The sequence below is a fragment of the Sinocyclocheilus anshuiensis genome, unplaced genomic scaffold (genome assembly GCF_001515605.1).
Source record: "Sinocyclocheilus anshuiensis isolate Anshui unplaced genomic scaffold, SAMN03320099.WGS_v1.1 scaffold208, whole genome shotgun sequence".
NCBI classification, from domain to species: domain Eukaryota; kingdom Metazoa; phylum Chordata; class Actinopteri; order Cypriniformes; family Cyprinidae; genus Sinocyclocheilus; species Sinocyclocheilus anshuiensis.
In genome coordinates this window covers 1891203-1899616 of record NW_015557186.1, presented here as the reverse complement: position 1 = coordinate 1899616, position 8414 = coordinate 1891203, and the positions used below count along the sequence as shown (strand labels likewise).

The following is an 8414-nucleotide window of genomic DNA, read 5'->3' as shown; positions in this document are numbered from 1 at the left end:
AAAATTTAAGGGGGTCTGAATACTTTCCATACCCACTGTATATATATATATATATATACATACATACATGTATATATGTAAAGGTATTTCTTTCATTTTTTTTTAAATCTATTTCAAAGTATTTATTTCTTTCTAACTTTCTTTCTTTAATTTATGTAAATCTATTTAAATGTATTTATTTAAATTATTATTTTTTTGTTTATTGATAGACTTTTGTTTTTGAAAGATTGTGGAAAAATCTTGTACATTCATGAATTAAAAAGTGTAGGAATTCTTCCTTTAAACCAAGTGAAAGACCCAGTTCTCTTTTAGTTAGTCAAACTTTTTAGCATATTACCTGAATAATAACACTTCTGGTTTGGTTAAATGAATCTCTATCACCTCTTTAGCAGTGAGGTTTGTTAGCGCCACAGTAAGACAATAAAGCATGTTAATTATGTAAAATGTGACTGTAATAGGTGTACTGTGGGTCACTTTGCATAAAGCGCCTGCTAAATGTCTGCTGTTTTGGAAAATGCTCTGAAAGTGAGTCCAGTGTTGGTCTCTCAGGTGATTTCAGGCCAGTTTCTGTCGGATGAGAAGATCGGCACGTACGTGAAGCCTCCCGACAGACACGTAAAGAGTTTCGCACGAGGACGGTGATGAACAACAGGCTGAATCCGTCTACAACGGAGAAGCTTTTGTCTTCAGGAAGGTGAGCTTTACTCAGCGACGGTCCTGACACATTATGCTCTTATAATAACTCCACGTCATTATCTAGAAAGTATAAGACATGAAATTTGATAGTGCACTTTAATTATATCTACATGAGCTAAATGGAGTAGTTACTATAGAGATCTGCATTATGAAAGCCGCTGAACGTCTAATTATCCACACTACCTTTACAGTAAAACCTCAGTGGTTTTGCACTAAAGTACAGTATAAGTCTGCACGTCTAGGAGAGACTCCGTTCATCTAGGAATTACATTTTTAACTGGAGTTTAACTAGTCTTGCACATTCAATTCTATAAGTCTATAATAAGTTGTAAAATGGGTTTGTGTGAGGAACAGACCCAGTTTAATTGAAGTATTAATACTAATTTGACCTTTAGGAAAATGATATTTGCAGTTTTAATTGCTGCTAAAATCTTTAGAGAGATCTTTAGCTGGGATCCAAGCTCTTTTGAATGCATTTGTTTTTGTGTAGATTTAACAGCAAACAAACATTCACACTCTGCTTTTGTGATTATCAAAATATTATTTACTTATTTTATCTTAATATAATTTATTATTATTATTATTATTATTTCATTGTTCATTCTTATGTATTTTTCAGATTTTATTTTATTATTATTTTTATTTTTTTCATTTGTTCTCCAAGGCTTTGGCAATTGTGTATAGTTTGTGCGATGAGGTTTTTTTATGAGACATTTTTGCTGCATTAGATGTGGCTTTTTTTTCTCTTTTCTTTTTTAAAATCTGAACATGATTAAGATTTCACGTTTTTGGAGAAATCTTTTTCAGAAAATCTCCTTGTGTGGAAAAAATATGAATAAATAATAAGTAAATGAATATATAAATAATGATAAAATAATGAATAAGCCAAACCTAAATGTAAAAAATGCACACAAAAATGTTGAGGTGCAAGTTATGAAAAGAAAGTATCAAAAAAGGAGACTTATTTATTTATTAAACTAAAATTGTGGCCAGTGTTGTAATCAATCACTCAATCAATCAATCAACCAACCAACGAACCAACCAACCAATCAATCAATCTGACTCAGAAATCATAAATTATGTATCCTTCTTAACAGATTGTACTAAACACAAAGCCCATGTCTTATTTGAGACATTGCAATTTACATTTGCATTAACATATTTTGTAATGAATTGTAATTTTATAATCAATAAAGCAAACATAAATGTAAAAAAAAAAAACTCCAAAATGCTAAGGTCCCAGTTATAAAAAAAATACAAATAAATAAAAAAATACATAAAAAAAGCAGGCCTACTTATTTATTAAACCTAAATAAATAAATACACGAAAAAAGGAAAAACAATACTGAATATTTTTTGATTAAAAATGTCATGAACAATTTATTATTTAGAATTCTACGCTGTAAAATTATTATTTTTTAATTAAAATAAAGATTATTGGAGCATGTTTTACAAGAAAATATTATTTTAGTCTTTCTACTTCAAAATATATAATTTTTGTATATTTTTTTGTACAATTCAGTGTGTTACTTGCCGATTCTTTGTAACTATTTCTGAAATGTACTAACGATTTCTGAGTGTGTTTTTTTTTCCAGTGTAGGTCTCTGTGTCTCTCGTTTTTGCTTTTGAAACTCTTTCCTCTGTCAAAAACACAAGCAGAATAAATAACACACCAGTGCCCCGATCCCACAGGTGATCCTCCCAGACCTCGCCGTGCTGCGCGTGGCCGTGTACGACGACAGCAATAAGCTGATAGGACAGCGCATTCTCCCGCTGGACGGACTGCAGTCCAACTACAGGCACATCTCCCTACGAAACGAGTACAACAAACCTCTGTCCCTGGCCACCGTCTTCTGCAACATCATCCTCAAAACATACGTGCCCGATGGCTTCGGAGGTTAGAGGCCTTTGTGTAAAAACAAGCATGAGTTTCGTCTTAAGTCTCAGTGTTTTCATGCTGTGAGATCTTCTCGTTTCAGCGATTGCAGATGCCCTGTCTGATCCCAAGAAGTTCTTATCGGTCTGTGAGAAGAGAACCGACCAAATGAGAGCCATGGGCATTGAGATGGTGAGAGTCTGTATCATTAATGCACACAACCTTGAGAGCCCTTCATTTACTTTAATCAGCACTCGTTGAACTGTGTGAATCGACTGCTTTCATTAAAGTTTCAGCATTGAAGCAATTCGTTGGAATAGTGTTGCAGCAGCACAAAGACATTCCTGCAGCTTCTGAGGTTTGATCTTTCCAGGCTGTTCACTAAAGCTCAGGTCTTTCTCTCTTGTGAATTTATTCTACACACATGTTGTGGCTGCTTAATTTTACTCAGACAAATGTTCAGACACAAGTATTAAAAGAGTATACTTTCTTCAGATATCGCAATACCCAGTTGGATGGATGGATAGATAGATGATGGATGGATGGATGATGGATGGATGGATAGATAGATGATGGATGGATGGATGATGGATGGATGGATAGATAGATGATGGATGGATGGATGATGGATGGATGGATAGATAGATGATGGATGGATGGATGATGGATGGATGGATAGATAGATGATGGATGGATGGATGATGGATGGATGGATAGATAGATGATGGATGGATGCAAAGATGGATAGATTGATTGGATGGATGGACAGATAGATGTATAGATGGATGGTTTGATGGATAGATAGATAGATAATGGATGGATGCAAAGATGGATAGATTGATAGACAGATTGATTGATGGATAAATGGACAAACGGACGGATGGATGGTTGGATAGATGATGAATGAATGGACAGATGGATAGATAGATGATGGATGGATGGATGGATGCAAAGATGGATAGATTGATTGGATGGATGTACGGATGTACAGATGGATAGATAGATGGATGGATGACAGATGATGGATGGTGGATGGTTGTATGAATAGATAGATGGATGAATGGATGGTTGTTGGATATATGATAGATGGATGGATGGCTGGGTGGACAGATGGATAGATTGATTGGATGGACGGACAGACGGATAGATAGATGTATAAATGGATGGTTGGATGTATAGATAGATGATGGATGGATGGATGGATGGATGCAAAGATGGATAGATTGATAGACAGATTGATTGATGGATGAATGGACGGACGGATGGATGGATGGTTGGATAGATAAGTAGATGGATGGATGCATGGATGGACAGATGGATAGATAGATGATGGATCCAAAGATGGATAGACTGATTGGATGGATGGATGGATAGATGGTTGTTGGATATATGATGGATGGATGGATGGACAGATGGATAGATAGGTGATGGATGATGGATGGACAGATGACGGATGGATGGATGGATGGATGCAAAGATGTATAGATTGATTGGATGGATGGACGGACGGACAGATAGATGTATAAATGAATGGATAGATAGATAGATGATGGATGGATGCAAAGATGGATAGATTGATTGATGGATGAATGGACTGACGGACGGACGGATGGATGGTTGAATAAATGATGGCTGGATGGATAAGTAGGTTACTTGCTTTAATGGCGGATGTGTGTCTACCTTTGAGTGCAGGTGAGGACACGTTCGAGCTGCACTCGGTGCAGCTCGAGCTGGAGGCCGTGGAGAAGCAGATCCGTGACCTGGTGGCGAAGCAGACCCAGCTGAGAGAGCGGAGAGCCGCGCTGGAAACATCCCAGGCTGACGCTCACAAATCCGAGGTAAGTATACAGCGCGCTGCTAATTCTCCCACCACCTCTACTCCGTGTGTTTCTCTGCACAGGCCCGGTGCACCCAGGACGCGATCTTCCCAGATGTCCTTCACTCCGGCGCCGGGACACCACGTACCCTGGGTGCACCCCCCACGGAAGACGCGTGCAAAGATACTATTTAAACTGAGCTGGATGTTGACATCACTGAATTCAATGATGAACTGTCTTTAACTGAAAAATTTGTGTTTACTATTGTCATTTTGCATTATTGACACTATTTTCCTAATTAATGCTGTTCAGTTGCTTTGACACAATCTGTATTGTTAAAAGCGCTATATAAATAAAGGTGACTTGACTTGACTTGACTAGATGGGTGGATGGACAGATGGATAGATAGATGATGGATGGATGGATGGACAGATGGATAGATTGATTGGATGGACAGACGGATAGATGGATGGATGGTTATTGAATATATGATGGATGGATAGTTAGATGAATAGATGGATGGATGGATGGTTATTGAATATATGATGGATGGATGGACAGATGGTGGATGGTTGTATGAATAGATGGATGGATGTTATTGGATATATGATGGATGGATGGATGGACAGATGATGGATAGTTGGATGAATAGATAGATGATGGATGGCTGCAAAGATGGATAGATTGATTGGGTGGACAGATAGACGGATGGATGGACAGATGGACGGACGGACAGATAGATGGATGGATGGACAGATGGATAGATAGATGATGGATGGATGGATGGATGGACAGATGATGGATGGTGGCTGGTTGTATGAACAGATAGATGGATGGTTATTGGATATATGATGGATGTATGGATGGATGGACAGATGATGGATAGTTGGATGAATAGATAGATGATGGATGAACGGATGGATGCAAAGATGGATAGATTGATTAGGTGTACAGATAGATGGATGGATGGACAGATGGACGGACGGACAGATAGATGGATGGTTGGATGGATGGATAGATAGATGATGGATGGATGGACAGATAGATGATGAATGGATGGACGGACGGACAGATGATGGATGGTGGATGGTTGTATGAATAGATGGATGGATGGTTATTGGATATATGATGGATGGATGGATGGACAGATGAATATATAGATGATGGATGCATGAATGGATGCAAAGGTGGATAGATTGATTGGGTGGACAGATAGACGGATGGATGGACAGATGGACGGACGGATAGATGGATGGTTAGATGGATAGATAATGGATGGATGGGTGCGAAGATGGATAGAGTGATAGATTGATGGATGAATAGATTTTAGAGGATAGATGGATAGAGTTTATTTTATATATTAGGACTTATATTATAAAAGATTACAATGACATTATTTTTATTTGGAATAATTTTCAGTGCTGAATCTTGCACAATAAAAGCGTATGAAGGTCTAATTTAATTTGCAGTTTAATTACATGCACAAATATTTAGACAGAAGAATTAAAATAATAGGCTATAACTTTTCTTCAATGCAAAGCCCAGTCGTGTCTTCTCCCTCTGTGCTGTGTTGGTGTGGTTTGGTGAATTCTGCTGGTTTATTCAGTCAGATATCGCCGATGTGCCAAATGACGGCTGGATGGGGAATAGGAAGTGGAAGGTGAATCCGGCGGCGATGCTGCTGCAGAAAGACTCAGAGAGACCGAGAGCAGCGCTAGGACAGAATCCACTCATCAGCTGCGGAGAGGGTAAAAACACCAGAAAAAACAGTGTAGAGATCATCCTGAGTTCATACTGAGATCTCTGACTTTTGATTACAGATTTTGGTATCCTGGCAAATCTGAGCACAGTTTGAGACATAGTTGAGATTAAGTCAGATTACTGGGGTAATTATACAAAATTATACAATCTAGTTCAAATCAAAAACAACACTGTCTGTTCAAAATAAATAAGAAAAATGTTGTACCGAACACGTATCGAACCGTGACCCCAAAACCGATGTACAGTACATACCAAACCATGAATTCTGTGTACCGTCACACCCCTTAGATATGGGGATTTGTTTTCTAATGCCTCTACAAGTTTGATTAAACCATCAGAATATGAGGAAAATATTTTATATATGAGGGAAGAACAAAACACTAATCCTGGTTAAGGTATTTATCTGACAATATTATTTGGCCAAAAAAGATGGCTAAACTGCAGCTACAGGTTTTATTTGACAAAAAAACGGAAAAAGCATACATTGACTGCAACATGATCAGTTTTGTTGGTTCTCTCATGTTTTTTTGCATGTATTCATAATTTCTATCACAGCCTGGTCAAAAATATGTACACGTAATTTGGCATGTTTCATTGAGTTATCACAAAATATAATAATAATTCTATATAATGAAAAATATATTAAATAAAGTCATACATGAAATCGAAATATGTAAAATATTATTAATAAGTATTATTATAATAAATAAATGTATATAATACAATAACAAATAAATACAAACTGGCATGTTCGGCGTGTAGCCTGTGTGATGATTTTTTTTTCTATTGTTGCTTGTCACATTGTTATATGACTTCAGTGGGATCGTGGGTAAAATCTCAGGCAGACTAAAGACTTTGACACCGACTTCAAAAAGCAATCCAAGACTGTCCTACGGCAAAAAAGATCCATCTTTCACAATCCCTGAAATTCTCAAAGGCAAAATCGTGGCTAAAATCATATATTATTCTTGCACTCAACACAAAGCACATGTCTTATTCCTGAACCAGACATTTTGATGATTTATTCACATATTAATATATTTTGTTTTGTGAACCTGTAGATACATCAGTGCTCGCACCCCAACTGACCATCGATGACCTAAAGCAAACGAAGGTAACAAATTAACGAGGATAAAACATTCAATTTGCATACGATCTTTAGCTGAAATAAGACATTTTTTTTAACCTCTCCACAGACCTACATGAAGCTCGTCAAGAAGCAGCAGAAGGACGTGAACGCTTTGAAGAAGAAGCAGGCGAAGGTGACCGAAGGCTTTTGTTTGCTTGAGTTCATTGAATTGATTATGAACACTGTATGTGTGTCGCAGACACTGAAGCCTGTAGGGCAGGAAAACTGATGGCACAGATACAAAGAAAGAGGAGAAAACAATCCTGCTTCCTATTTCAGGCCCGCGCCGCACTGCAGAGCTCCCACTGCGCTCAAGTGGACAGGACTGTTGCTCAACATGATAAAGAGAAAGAAGCGCTGGAGAAGCAGCTCGAGAAGAGCATCAGGAAAGTGAGGTGAATGTGATCTTAGTTTTTCATTACACTCACATGCACTTTTCTCTTCATGCTGTTTGTAGTCGGGAAGGTGACAAATATATAGGGCTCTATGATTTCCGCAATGTGGAAAACACGAACGGAATCATGGAATCCAGTCTTAAAAATCGAATTTGCTGTATAATGCGGAATGTCACAGAATTGGCCAAATTTTGGACGAATAAATCAAAAGTGGATCAGTACTAGGGGGTGCACCGACTAATCGACTAGTCGACTTCAATGCTCTGCCATGACGCTTTAAGCTTGACGTTGACTAGTCGCTGGTCCTATAGAGGGCGTAACAGGATAAGAAATCCTTGAAGGACTTCCACATTTACGCTCTGTTTCCAAACAGTTAAAATGACAAATAAATGCATACTCTGAAAGCGCTCCACAAGACATGTGTGATTATATTACTGGATGCTCGAAATTGAACAGGAGAATGCACGTTTTAAACAGCTTATTGCACAGGTAAGTTAATCGCCGTTCTAATCTAATGCGCTGCTGCACTGTAACGCACACAGATAGGCTACAGGCAGTAGCGCGTACATCACGCGCAGATCGCGAGCACACAGAATCATTCAGTGCGGAAATGTATTGTCAACACTGTTCTGTGATTTCTCAATAAAATAGCTTAGAAACTGAAAAGTTCAAGCATATATTTCTTAATAACTAAATCCCACAGCTTCACTACTAGTAGAGAGACGCTGCCAGGTAGAATT

At 37.9% G+C, this 8414-nt stretch overlaps 1 pseudogene; it reads left to right on the top strand.

The window, feature by feature from the left end:
• Nucleotides 1-8414, top strand: part of LOC107678716 (1-phosphatidylinositol 4,5-bisphosphate phosphodiesterase beta-4-like) — a 65056-nt pseudogene that overhangs the window by 44626 nt on the left and 12016 nt on the right.